Source organism: Lissotriton vulgaris, unplaced genomic scaffold, assembly GCF_964263255.1.
Source record: "Lissotriton vulgaris unplaced genomic scaffold, aLisVul1.2 SCAFFOLD_2983, whole genome shotgun sequence".
Taxonomy (NCBI): domain Eukaryota; kingdom Metazoa; phylum Chordata; class Amphibia; order Caudata; family Salamandridae; genus Lissotriton; species Lissotriton vulgaris.
The window spans coordinates 48155-61796 of NW_028242310.1; positions in this window are offsets into that span (position 1 = coordinate 48155).

Genomic DNA, 13642 nt, shown 5'->3' on the forward strand with positions numbered 1-13642 from the left:
GTGAGACAACATTATGCAGTATGGCGTGGTGAGACCGTCCTATTGAAAGCTATATGAGGTCAAGAGAGGGGGACAGGATTAAGTGTGAAGTGAAGGACAACGGCTGAGTGCCTGAAGGAAAACATTTTAGTGCAGGATCTGAGGTACATGTGAAGTAGAAAAAACAAATACTTGAGGGTGCCGGACAATTAAAATGGGCAAGTGACTTGGAGTGCACTGTGGAAGTGGGCAGAATGTGTTTGCAAGAAATTAAGTGAATTAAGTTCACATAGGAGTGGGAGAGAATACTGGAGAAATGAGTGAGTAGTTGTATAACAAAGTGACATAGTGGCAGAACACACTAATGTGTAGAAGGAAGGAGCACTGAACAAGGGAGGCAGACAGCTGGAAGGAATGCAGAGTGCTTGAAGAAACATACCAACAGAAATGGAGACTAGGCCTATGTGCTACTACAGAACAGGTGTAAATGCAACAACCACTCAGGCCTGAACTCTAAGGAACCAAATCAGTAACCAGTTCCAGCTGCTCCAAAAAAAGACAAAACCATCACCAATCCAGCATGATGTTCGGTCTTGAAATCGCACGTTATATCTGGCCAAGGCCAGGACACAAGCCTGACTTGGGAGAAGTGGTTGTTCACTCTCAAATGATGGAAGCAAGCAAGGTCCTTCCCAGGAAAAATAAACAACCTACAGGGGTGTCCAGAGAAGCAGCGATCTGCCTAGAATTTCATTTTGCAGAAACCTGTGCTGTTGAGAAGACTGGTCTTTTCAGTATGTTTTTGGCTTCCAAAAATGGTAAGTTGTTGCCTAACAGTAGGTTTTGTGTTGACTTAAGGTTAAAAGCATGTAGTGCCATGGATCTCTTACACATGCTTTGTTTAATTTTGCAATCTCGTGTGGGCCTTGGAACATTACAAGTTGTTTTTTCTTCAAAGAAGTTTCAGTTTCGAGGTGCCTTGGGACGCCTCCTCACTAATATCCACAGTGTAACAGTACACAGCACCACCGGCCAATGTGTCATCCACACTTCTTGTTAGTGGAAAATCTCCCCGCGGTGGACAATGACTTTGCAGATCTCCTTTGTCTAAATCATTGGCAAACACAAAAAATGGGAGGCCAACTCACAGGGGCTCCGTCATTACGTTCAGTGTTTGGGCAGACCAATGACCTGTTTGCATCCCACAGAACACAAAAATACCTAACATTCACATCAAGCTAATTCTCTTGTTGCCCCCGGGCAGTGCTCTATGGATCAGCTGGTCTGAGGTATTTAAAAATGCTCTTCCCTGCTCCCACTGATTTCATATACAGTCAGGAAAATGCAGCAGGCACCCGTGCACTCATGCTATTGCTCCGACCTCGACACAGAAGCTATGGGTCTACCTACTGCTTGACACACAAACAACACTGAATGTTCCTGCGACATTCCAACCCTAGTCCCCAATCTTGTGAGATGACACTAGGAATTTGGATATTTGCAGATTCCACACAAATGCATGCATATTACAAAGGAAGCTACAAAGCGTGCATGTAGTCCTGCCAAATGGAAGCATTTTGTTCATTATTGTCTTTCCATGCAGCCCTTAAATGCCACAGTAGAAAACAGTTTTACTTATTACGTCTAATAAAGTCAGGGCTGGCCTACTCTTCCATTCGGGTGCATTGAGCAACAGCTGCTGCTCACCTCCAAAATAGCCAATACCAATCCATTTTAAATACCTACAATTAAAGGTCCCATATAAGTAGTAGTTAAAAAGGTACTGCCTCCTAGCCTACCACCTAATATTTCATGGAATCTTAAAGTTGTACTTAGTAGACTTTGCAATCACTTTTCTCTCACAGATATTGCCAGTGTAGGAAACTTTCATAAAGGTGCACAATGATATGGTTATCCTAAAGACTCGTCCTCGTTTTCATGCCTAATTTCCTCTTTGTTTGATATCAGTCAGTGTATTGATTTACCTTCCTTCTTTCAGTGCCCACAGTCGGTAGCAGGAAAGCATTATATACTTTAGATGTTAAATGAGCCCTTATGGCCCTAGTGTTACTTGATCTCTCGGCCGCTTTTGACACGGTCGACCATGACATCTTGGTCGACCGTGTCAGAAATGCTGGCATCTCTGGCCTGGCCCTGTCTTGGATTGTGTCCTTTCTCCAACTACGTTCCCAATCGGTACATCTGTCTTCCTTTTCTGCTCCCCGTATTTCACTTTCCTGTGTTGTTCCCCAGGGCTCTGCCTTGTCCCCTCTCTTGTTTAATCTTTATATGCAGCCCCTCCTTGTCTCTCTTCGTCATTCTTCTGTTACCACTTTTAACTATGCAGATGATCTGCAAGTTATCTTTCCCATCGACCCCTCCCCTCTTTCCTGCTCTAATTTCCAAACCACAATGCTTACCATCTATGAGTGGATGAACTTCAGCCAGCTGAAGCTCAATCCGAGTAAGACAGAGCTGGTCCTGATTGGCGGGCACCCACATCCTTGGACTTCCAATTTTTGGCCCCCTGCCCTTGGTCCCCCTCCCTGCTCAGTTAACTCTGTGAAGAGCCTAGGTGTTACCATCTCTAGCGACCTTTCGATGCGGCCGCACATCAACGCTGTTACCTTGGCCTGCTTCTACCATCTCCGCAGAATCGGGAAGATCCGAAGGTTCCTATCACCAGAGGCTCTCACCCTTGTTATCATGGCCCTGGTCACCTCACGTTTAGACTATGCCAACTGTCTATACGTGGGGATTCCGGCATACCATCTCCAACGCCTCCAACTGGTGCAAAACCAGGCAGCCAGATTAATTTTTCAGCAGCCCGAACACCAACATGTCACCCCGTTGCTAAAAACCCTACACTGGCTCCCTATTGCGCAACGCTGCATCTTCAAACTGGGATGTACTATTTTCAAATCTCTTTTTGCCTCTGCTCCTGTCTTTATCTCCCTCTGTTTGCACCCCTATGTTCCTTCTCGACACCTCAGATCCTCTGCTTACAATCTTCTGATCACTCCTAGGTTCAAACGCAAGAAGCACGGTGGTGCCTGTTTCTCTTTTCTTGCCCCGTCCACTTGGAACTCCCTCCCTCTCTCAATCCGGCTCAGCCCCGATTATTCTACCTTTCGTAAATCCCTGAAAACATATCTGTTCCGCCTTGCCCATGGCTAGCTGCACCCACCCCCTTGTGCCCTCATCCACTGGTCTTTGAGCGCCAAGAAACCAATTGGTGTATGTGCGCGGTACCAAATACCTTTAACATAACGTAACATAACACTTATGTACATAGCTGTTAGAAATTGGGTCTCTAGTTGGCACCCTGTCCAAGTACAGACCCGATCCTAGTCCGGCGTAAGCTAGATACACACTAAAAGATCACCCATGTTCAGCCTCTGGTAGCTTGGCACAGAGCAGTCAGTCTTATCTAAAGAAGCAATATGTAAAGTATTTGTGTAGCTTGCACAATAACACAATGAAAACACCACAAAGATACTCCACACAGGTTTCGAAAAATAGATCATATTTTTTGAGAAAATTAAGACTAAAGCGACAAAATCCAATAAGTAGAACTGGAGTTATGAATTTTTAATGAATAAACCCCCAAAAAATGCTTAGAAATCAATAGCGCTAAGGGGTTAATTGAGGTCGTGCTAGACCGGGGTAAATCCAAAGTTCAATTAGTTGATAGAGGACTGTGCCTTCTTAATGAGTTTATCGTAAATGGTATAATTTCCAGAATTCAATGATCATTTCCAAACATGGTGTGCTTATTCCTAATTTTCACACACGAAACGAAGAACAGCCTTCACGTGTTTCGCCAGTTTGGCCTGACGGCCGTGGGTTTTCTCAAGGCAGATAATCGTCGCTGGTAATCCAGTCTCGTGACGGTCAAGTGTGGCGGTCTCTGCGGACCCAGGAACCAGCGACAATTATCTGCCTGTTCTTTGTTTCATGTTTGAAAATAATGAATAAACACACCATGTTTGGAAACGATCCTTAAATTATGGAAATTATTCCATTTACGTTAAACTCATTAAGAAGGCGCGGTCCTCTATCTACTACTTAAACTTGCATTTCACAATGGCTTTTGGGTGTAGTCATTTATGAGGCATGTGCCACTATCAACATTGGGTCGTGACCACTGTAGCATGGAGCCCAGAATCTGCCACCCATCTCAATAATCCTAAATCCAAAGTTCAGACTGACCGCGATGGAAGGTAGGGCGGTTACAGGACACATGCAAGTCCTGCTGACAAATACCTTAATTGGAGCAAGCGTCAACGTTGAAGACTCTATGCAAGGAGTGGAGGAGGTGCTGCCTTATTCTCTTGGATGGAAGCAAAGTGTCTGCACTAATCCGCATAGTTGATGAAGGCTTTATTCCAGTCCTATCTGCCATGCTATCTGTGGGGGGGGGGGGGGGGGGGTGTAATCAGCACTTTGTGTGGGACATAGGACACTTTCTTTTCAGATGTGTCAGCTCCCCTCTCTCTGCCTATAAAAGCTACCAGAATGCAGATGTTTGCTCTGTCACGCCCACCAACTGTGTTTGGGGCTGTCTAGAGAGAATGCACAAAGTGTCGCTGTCACCTACCCCAGATATGTATATGAGAGAAGCTGCAAGACACACAAAGCAGTAAGAGCAGAGAAATGTCCACTTTTAAAAAGTGAAAAGGAAATACCTAGATTGATATCTATGTTAACTCAGTGCACTACAAATGTGTCACTTATTAGTGTATGACCTCGTTTTCCAAGTATTAAAGATAAATGTGTATTATAGGACAATCAATCAACAGTAATCAATGAGCAGACTCAATTGCGTCAAAATTGAAAAAGAATCTTCATAATCTTCAATGGTTAAAAATCTGCGTGGTTTTATTCCAACGTCCTAGCAGATCAAATCCAAAGTAAAAGGAATGTTGCAGCTTGAATTCAGCATGCAGAAACAGATTTCAAAAGTTCCCAATGCATTTCGGGCTGTAGACAATAGCCTTCATCAGGGGAATCTATAACAAATACATGATTTACAAGATTAATGACCAATGATAATTTCAAACAAGAGTTTTAGCTGACAAAGGCTCAATAACATAGACTCAAGAAGCAAATGGATGGAGAGTGCCAGTGCCCCGATTTCACGTACTAAAAAAATAAAAGGTGATAAAAAGATGCCAAATGTGAAAACGAATTGTTACGGTGCTTGATGCAATTAACCTTGGGTGAGGAGGAATAACAGAGAAACCACACCCGTATTAATAAACACCACTGGTGTGAATGTGGGGAAGCTGATGCATAGAATAGAAACCACTGAAGACCAACAGTTCGTACATTCAACATTATATAGTAATTTTGAAATAGTTTGAATTAGTCTCTTGAGTGCACACCCGCTGCATCCGCTTACTTTTAAAAAGTGGCATTTCTAAAACCGTAATGTTAAAGCCAACTTTACCACTAAAGAGTATTTATCATTACCATTCCGAAGATATGAAACATGATACATATACTCCATTCTAATCAGGAATTACAGCTTTAAAGTGTTTTAAGGACTTCCCAATGCTAGCCTCGGCGATGATTAGGCCTCACAGTAGTAAAAAACGAATGTAGATGTTTGTTAATACCAGGGCATGTAAAACTTAAAAGTAAATGTCCTACCTTTTAGTTACACAGCACCCTGCCCTTAGGGCTGCCTAGGGCCTACCTCAGGGGTGCCTTATGTGTAATAAAAGGGGCGTTTAAGGCTGGCTAGAGTGGTTTTAAGTGACAAGTCTGAGTGGCAGTAAACTTCACATACAGGCCTTGCAACGGCAGGCCGGAGACAGGTTTGAAAGGCTACTTGTGAAGGTGGCAAAGCCAGTGCTGCAGGCCCACTTGTGGCGTTTTCACTACAGGTCCTGGGTATATGGTATACTAATTTACAAGGGACTTATAAGTAAATTAAAGATACCAACCAGGTATGCATCAATGACGCCTTGTTTAAGGGAGAAGTAGTGTGGCTCACTGGTTAGAGGCGGCAGACCCGAGAGCAGAGGACGGCCCGGGACCAGGGTTCGATTCCCGGCGCGGCAGGTTTCTGGACCAGGGTCAGCGGACTCGATAATTCTCTCGCCTCGGTGCCCACTCTGATCAGCGATCACACTCGGCAACTCTGGGCATTAGCTTGCCTCATCTTCACTAACGGCCCCACCAGACCGCCGGGGATGCCTGGTCTCACCCTGGAGATACCCATTAAGGGACCATCTCTCAGGGAAGCCAGGAAGGGTTTCGCAGCGGTCGAAGCGCCTTGGGACCCTACGGGTAAGTAGTGCGCTATATAAATGCCTATCCATTTACATACATACATACATACACTTTAGCTCTGGTTGGTAGTGGTAAAGTGCTCAGAGTCCTACTGTCAACAAAAAGATACAGCAAAAAGTCTGGGGGAAGACCACCCTAAGGATGACGGGTCCAACAATAGATCATAAAAAATCCATCAGAAAGGCTCAGCATGGGAATGGGAGAGAGGGGGGAGGCCATCCAGGCTTTATCCCTTTAGCAGACATCTGGAAAGCTGCTATGTGGTCCATGGTTAACATGATCACTAAATGTGTGGACATTAATGCCCGCCAGGAATCTCAACTTGGATGAACTGCTCGTAAAACGATATCACAACTCCTCCTTTCCTTCTTATGACTCATTTTTTTTTTAGGGGAATGGTCCTGATTTTCAGTGTCTGCAAATCATGTGATCTACAGCTACACATACTGCAAACAGGAAACATTATTTACCTGTAACAATCATTTTCCATATGCTGTAGGTTCACATGTACCTTATCTGCCTCCCTGAATGGGAAATATTGTTACATGTGGCTTTTTCACAAATGTTTATTATCCCATATCTGAGACATTATACTGCTTCACATCTGCACTCTTACACTTACCCATGGAGGAAAAACCACAATCTAAGGTGCAGTCTGTGTCCTGGTGCATTGCACATTTCATGAGAAGTTATCACAAGTCACCTCGAATCCTAAACTTTTTTTTTTTATTAAAAGAACTGGTAATACTTGAAGCCCAATTCTTGATGACAAGGATGTGCAAAGCATTCACATATATAGCAATACAATTTGAAAAACAATTGTTAAAAGTAATTAACTGTTTCCTTTTCATTTTATTGAAATTGTAGCGCACTTTTTGTGAAAGCACCTTACAAAACTAAATATAATGATACATACATTTGTGACAGTTACATAAGAAAAGCCAAAACTTGACTAGTGGTGGAAGGCAGGTGTGGGTAGGATTTCTTATAAAGAAACAATAGGAGTGCAAACTACAGGTAAAATGTTTGGGCGGAGGTATGGTTTTCCAATGTTTAAGCAAGTAGTCATACAAAACAGCTGTTGAGCAAGTAGGTGGGAAGCATTGATGAGCAGGAGATTAAAGTTAGGAGCATACACTGAAATGAGAAAGATAAGGAGGAACAATCCCGTAAATACACTGGAAAACCATGATAACAAAACTTAGAATTCAAAGCACAAAAGGAAGCTAGTGGAGATTGGCAAAAAAGAATGCAGTGAGGCTAAGGTGAAAAGGAAGTCTGGTAGATACATGAAATAAAGATTGGAGTTGGTTAAGAGTAGGCATGGACTTTAGGGCAGAAAGCCAAGTTGATCTGCAGGCATTTCTTCTGGTAGGGTCACTTTAATTTTATAATTTCCATATTATGGTCTTCACAATACTTTCTCGAGTGGATTGGCTGACTGCTTTATTCAGCTGTTTATGGGCATCGGGGAGATCCTGCGATGGAGAAGGAAAGGATTCTTGCTATGGTCGTGAGAATGTTCACTGGTGTCCTATGCAAGCAACTTCCCTCCCTGGTGACCGCTTTGGGATGATAAAATGCATATTTTGGAATCCCCATTCCCCATCAAAAAGATCTGAAGCAACAGCCAGTAGAAAGAATGCTGGGAATAGAAGCTGTTGTCAAGCTTGAGCCCCCAAAGCTGCTGCCTGTCTGCCTCATTTTGCCTCATTCACTTTCAGGTTATTTCTTTACACTGCGACTGTAGAGTTAACTGTTAGGCTCCTTATTTTTCTTTAGTGCATTTTAAAGTTTTTTTTTTTTTACTTTGATTATACTGACAATTTTTTTTTGCAATTTTAGCTTTGGAAAGGCTTCACAATTTGCATATAAAAAGTCTCTCTTTTAAACATCAGAAATTTATAGTCTAAAAGATGTTCTGGCATCCTGTACACAGGTGGGATTATTTAAATGTTTAGGACTTAAATGAAGATTCACACAATGGAGAACTAGCATTACAGGTAACTTTTCCTTCCACGCTATCTGCAAACAAGGAGACTGGTGTGTCCAATTATGTGTAACAATTAGTAAGGCATTCGGAATGAATGGAAAGTCATCAGACGGGTTTTAGAATATAGAATCTAATCAGTGTTGGTCAATTTACTCAACAATATCCTAGTTGCCGCAGCCAATGGGCAACTAAAATGTGCTATGTGTACATGGTGGCGATTGTGTAATGTATGGCTTGCTGATCAGTTCCATTTCGACTATCCAACCTCATCTAGGTGGACTTCCCAAATCACAAATTACCCAGTTGCCACAGGGCAGTGACACGATTAAAATGTAACATTAACGATTGGAAAGGGTTTTAAGATCTATGAAGTGAAAAACCCAGTTGAAAAACATATAGGCTCTAATTACAAGTGAGGCAGAGAAGAATTAACGTGTGGAATTCTGTGCCACCCGATTATAGGGTGGTAGGTTTTTCCACGCCCTATTTTTCTGGAATGTTAGACAACCTTACTCTATTTTTCCAGTCAGTAAATCAGACTGGAAAAACTGCATGAGACTTTGGCTGCAATAAAGTTAAGCCTCATATCCTATGTTTTCCCCTAAACAGGAAAGCAATGTTTCCCCTGGCTAGAAATTATTTTCAACATCATCCTTCCCCTACTCCATGCCTCAATCCCTAATCTGCTCAGAGGTCCATGCATACATTTACTACCTGATCAGAGCAGGTGGTAAATGTATGTGTTAAATTCCCACGTGTGGTTTTACGATCGGAAGAATCAGCGCCACCTTGTAATTCCCAATTCCAGTGGGTTTAATTCAGAATTGGACACTTCCGAGGTAGATTCATGTCATGGTATCAATAAATTCCCATGCGAATTTACTGTTAGCACAGTGCTATCCAACTTGTAATCAGGGTGATATTCTCTGAAGTGATATATTTAACATTTATTTGTCTAATCTTAGGCTTTCTGGCCTGTATTCCAAAGAGTATCCGCATATTCCAGCTTGATCTCAGTTCTGGTAACTTGAGACTCGCCCGTTCCTAAAGTAAGTTACCACTTGCAAGGAGCTTGGGAGATATTATGTCCTGGGTTCGAAATTTTGAAATTCATTATTGTTAAAAATCAGACTCCAGGTTTCCTTCCATGGCTTAAAGAGCGCTGTAAAGATTTTATTTCATGAATAATTCTCTTGCTAGAAGCCTAAACATGTTAGCTGCCTCACAAAGTAGCTGTTTGCTCTCTATTTAAATTACTAAGCTGCCAAGAGGGAATTTGACATTGCACGCGCCGCGGGAGAAAATAATATGTTTCTGCGGAATAAATAATGCACACAAAATATAATGTGACACAGAATCTATACACTATCAGCAAATGTCTTAAAATGCAAGTCTGGGGAAGGCAGGGCGTTCAGAGCTGTCGCTTGATTATGAGAATTTTGTTCACACTCCTGTATCATTAAAATAAATGAGAAGGCCACGCGATGTTGCTGAGCTAGTCTGCAAGAGGGAGAACACATCACTGTACTTTTACTTTCCTCAGAGTGATTTAACCGCGCAAAAATGATGGAGGGGGTTCTGTGACTTGGAAAGCTTTCCTCGTGTAAACCGCCTTGACAGGTGTAGACCCTTCCGCTGCCTATGCCTTCTTCACGAAGATTCACACAACTCTCTGTGAAGTCTCAGCCAGGCAGGACAATAAAGCTGTTAGGGCTAAAACTCTCTATTAATGCCCAAATCTCCTACCTGCATCCTCAGAGGTGGAGAAGATGACCTATGATGTCATCAAGAAATTGGGTACAGCTTCACTCATTCCTCTAGAATTATACCAGGGGTTTTAAGGACTTTGCTCAATTATCGGGTCCTCGAAATGAGGGATTCTGGTTTTGGGAGTGCGGGAGCATGCAGCAATCTGGGAATCAATGCATGTCTTCAACTGGAGACATTGCAAACAGTTATCCGTTCATGTAAATAACATTGACATAATAGTATTGTCTTAGGTGATCAATCTCCTTAAGATGGTCAATCATTTCTTGTTTTTTTTTTATTTCTGTACATTTTTTTTATCCCTTTGCAGTGAAGGTTCTCTGTATCCCTCTCTTTTCGATTGATGTTTCTTCCATTTGTTTCTGGCTGACCTGTGAAATGGCACCTCTGTCTCTACTGCCACTTCTCTTCCCCTTTTCCCATGCCACGGTAGACGAGTGACTGCTCCTTGTCCGCTGGCGATGCTACTCGACTTGCTTCTGGTGCCTACTAAGCTGGCAGTGCTGCTTCCCATTTCATAGACTAAGATGGAGAGTCTGACCCCACTCCTCTTCAGTCCTCCTAAGCTTCTGGCCTTGTTGCAGGAAACACCTGTGGCCCCAGTCTACCAAGTTTGATCGAAACAGGCTACTTTTTCAGTTCTAGTTGATTTTGGCTTTGATACGAATATTAAGTACAATTTTTAGGTGTCCCCTACCAGATAGCAGTAGCTGTCTGTTGGCGAAAGGGCCTATTGTCAGCTTACAATGAGCTTCGATCCCACCCATTGCTACCACTCATTGGCTTCATTGTCACTCATGTGCTTGCTTTTTATTACTCAGCTTGTGTGGGCTTTACTTCCTCTTCCTGGGTTTGTCCCTCCCTTGAAGCATGGACACAATACTTGTGGCCATCCACTGCTCATTTTTGATTCACAACTTTCTTATTTTTGATTAAGAACTCCACTAAAGTGCATGTGTTTTGCAGCTGTCTCCCTTGTGTACTGCTCTTCAGCCCCTAGCCGTGCTCCATGCTACTCTCTCTCCTCCGTGAGCTTCTCCCCTACTTATGTGCTCACCCTCTTGTGCTTCTCCCCTGGTGTTGCTTTCTGGCCTGGGTGCATCACCCCCAACAGGCTCCACATTCCTCTCTAAAGCTTTGTGCTTTTCTTCGGACCTGCTCGCCACATTCCTCTCTCCCGCCCTTCATATTGTTTCCCCCACCGTTCCCCCAACCACTCCTCAAAAGACACTTTTGCAATACTATAAAAGAAATTGTGTACAAATACACAACTCTGATAAATTTTTAAAAGCGCTAGTCATTTTGCAGGTGCGCACCTAGAAAATGAAACTGGCGTCACAGCTGTTTTTCTCTCATTTTAAATAATCTGGGTGCTGTACAGCGCTGTTAAAAATCATTAGCAAAGCCAATAGGTCCCAAAGGCATGATTTGTTTTGCTTTGCCAATGCTTGTTTTTTTAAATTAAGTACATTTTCTTCTTCCTGTCAGTTACTGCTGAAAGTTGTCTACATAATTTTTGGAAGGTTATTATTAGGCCTGGGCGAAATTTTCATTAGGACAGCGTAATCTCCAGTAAATGCCAGCCTTCCACATCAGGTGAGATGCCCGCAATTATGCCACATTGCGAGCAAAATAGACAAAAGGTTGCTCTTTTGTGCTAAAAAATGGCACTTAGGGGCTGGTGTGCAATTCACATAATTTCTCAGAAATTTCTTTGCTCTGAAAAAAAGGAAACTGCAAATTAAACACAGACAGTAATTATTTTTAGCTGAAAAAATATTTTTCTATTAGATATTTTAAAATGTATATCTTAGTGTATCATTGTGGTGGCTGCGAGAAGTTGGCCTGGCATATGCTGTCCACTCTTCCAGTGGGCACCTTGCACCAGTCCAAACGACCCTTATTGATGGTAGGTTTAAAGACAACCTATATAGAAAGCTATCCTAGTGGTAGCTGTGGAGAGCAGCCTTCAGGCTTAAGTCTTGAAGGAATGTAAAGCAGCTTGTTTTACTAGTCTATAATCTCATGAATGACCAAATGAAAGGAGAACCAAACCAGGTATATATATATAAAATATATGTATTTATTCTAAACACACTCCTCTAGTCTCTTTATGAGGCTAGAGGCAAAAGTACATAAAATAAACTTATTTAGCACACAGTATATTAGCACAATATATGATTAGCCCTATATATGATTAGCCCTAGGGGCGTCACAAACCATATACTAAGAGAGTGGTATAAGAACCACGATTGATATATAGACAAGGCCTAGAGCCTTTAGAACCGCTGGGGCCACCAGGAACCATCCAAGGTAGTGACACAGGGGACCCACGGGGGATGCGTGCAGTGTCTAAATACAGCTGCGAATCACCATTCGCTTCTATGGGGAAAGTCGCAGTAGGAAAATTACAGATTAGGGACACTTAGGAGTGGACTAGGAAGAAACCCCTTCAGTATTAGACAATTCGAGAGTCAAGACCCACGGGAGCACCGGAGTACTCGTGTTACCTCACCCAGGGAAGCCAGGTGCATAGGTGTCTTTTCGTGTCTGGTTTCGTCGTCGTTTCCTATGGCGAGCTGCGAAGAAGTGCTGCAGGCGACCAAGTGAAAAGTGTCCGGGTGGATCCAAGGGTGGTTCGAAGATCTGAAGAACCTGAAAGCAGAGGGTACTAATAAGAAGGGGGACCCCTGGGGATATACAGGCAGGTAAACGGGAAAAAGAAAACAACCAACAACTGGAAAATACCTGCCCAGTACTTAAAAAAAAAAGGCCCTAGAAGAGGGTCCTGATACTCATAAACACCCACCGGAGCAGACCAAGGCTATGATAAACAATCACATCGGGTTTATCAAAATATATAGTTGTTTTATTTTTTCTTTGTCAGATTTATAAGTAACATTTCATCAGTTTATCAACAAGGGTAAGATACAAAACCCAGTCACACTTTAATAAAACATTAATAAATTGATCATGTCCCACACACCAAATTCACACATCACAATCATATCATCATACATTCCAGGACTCATCACGGCAACTCAAACATCACACATGCACTTCACATCCATAATTGCATCAAGGTAGACACAGCAGCCATAGAATGATTGGATGACAGGTTGGAAAAAGTCCTCAGGGGGGTAGGGGTAGATACAATCCGGCTGCCCCCACACGAACAACGCCAACACGCGTTTCGATGTATCGCCCCAGCCGGGGCTTCACCTTCATCAGGGCGGAGATGGACAACAGGTATGGGACAGTGCACCTAAAAACATAGGAAAGGATACATACATTCAGGATAATTACAAATACTAACAACATCAAGATTCTTCATTAAGTGAGATCAAATAGCTGCATGATCAGCTCTCGTGAAAAAGTGATTTGTATATATACAGGGTATTTACACAGATTCAATAAAACTGGAATAGAGAGCATCATAACACAACACAAGTGAGGACAAATGAGCAGGAATAAACAATGCCCAACACTCATATTTAAGGTCACGGGCAAAGCTCATTTCAAAAGTCCCAAACCAGCACGTGAAAGAACATTGAAAAAAAGTGTATAGAAAAAAGAAGAACATTAAGAATGTACATGCTACAA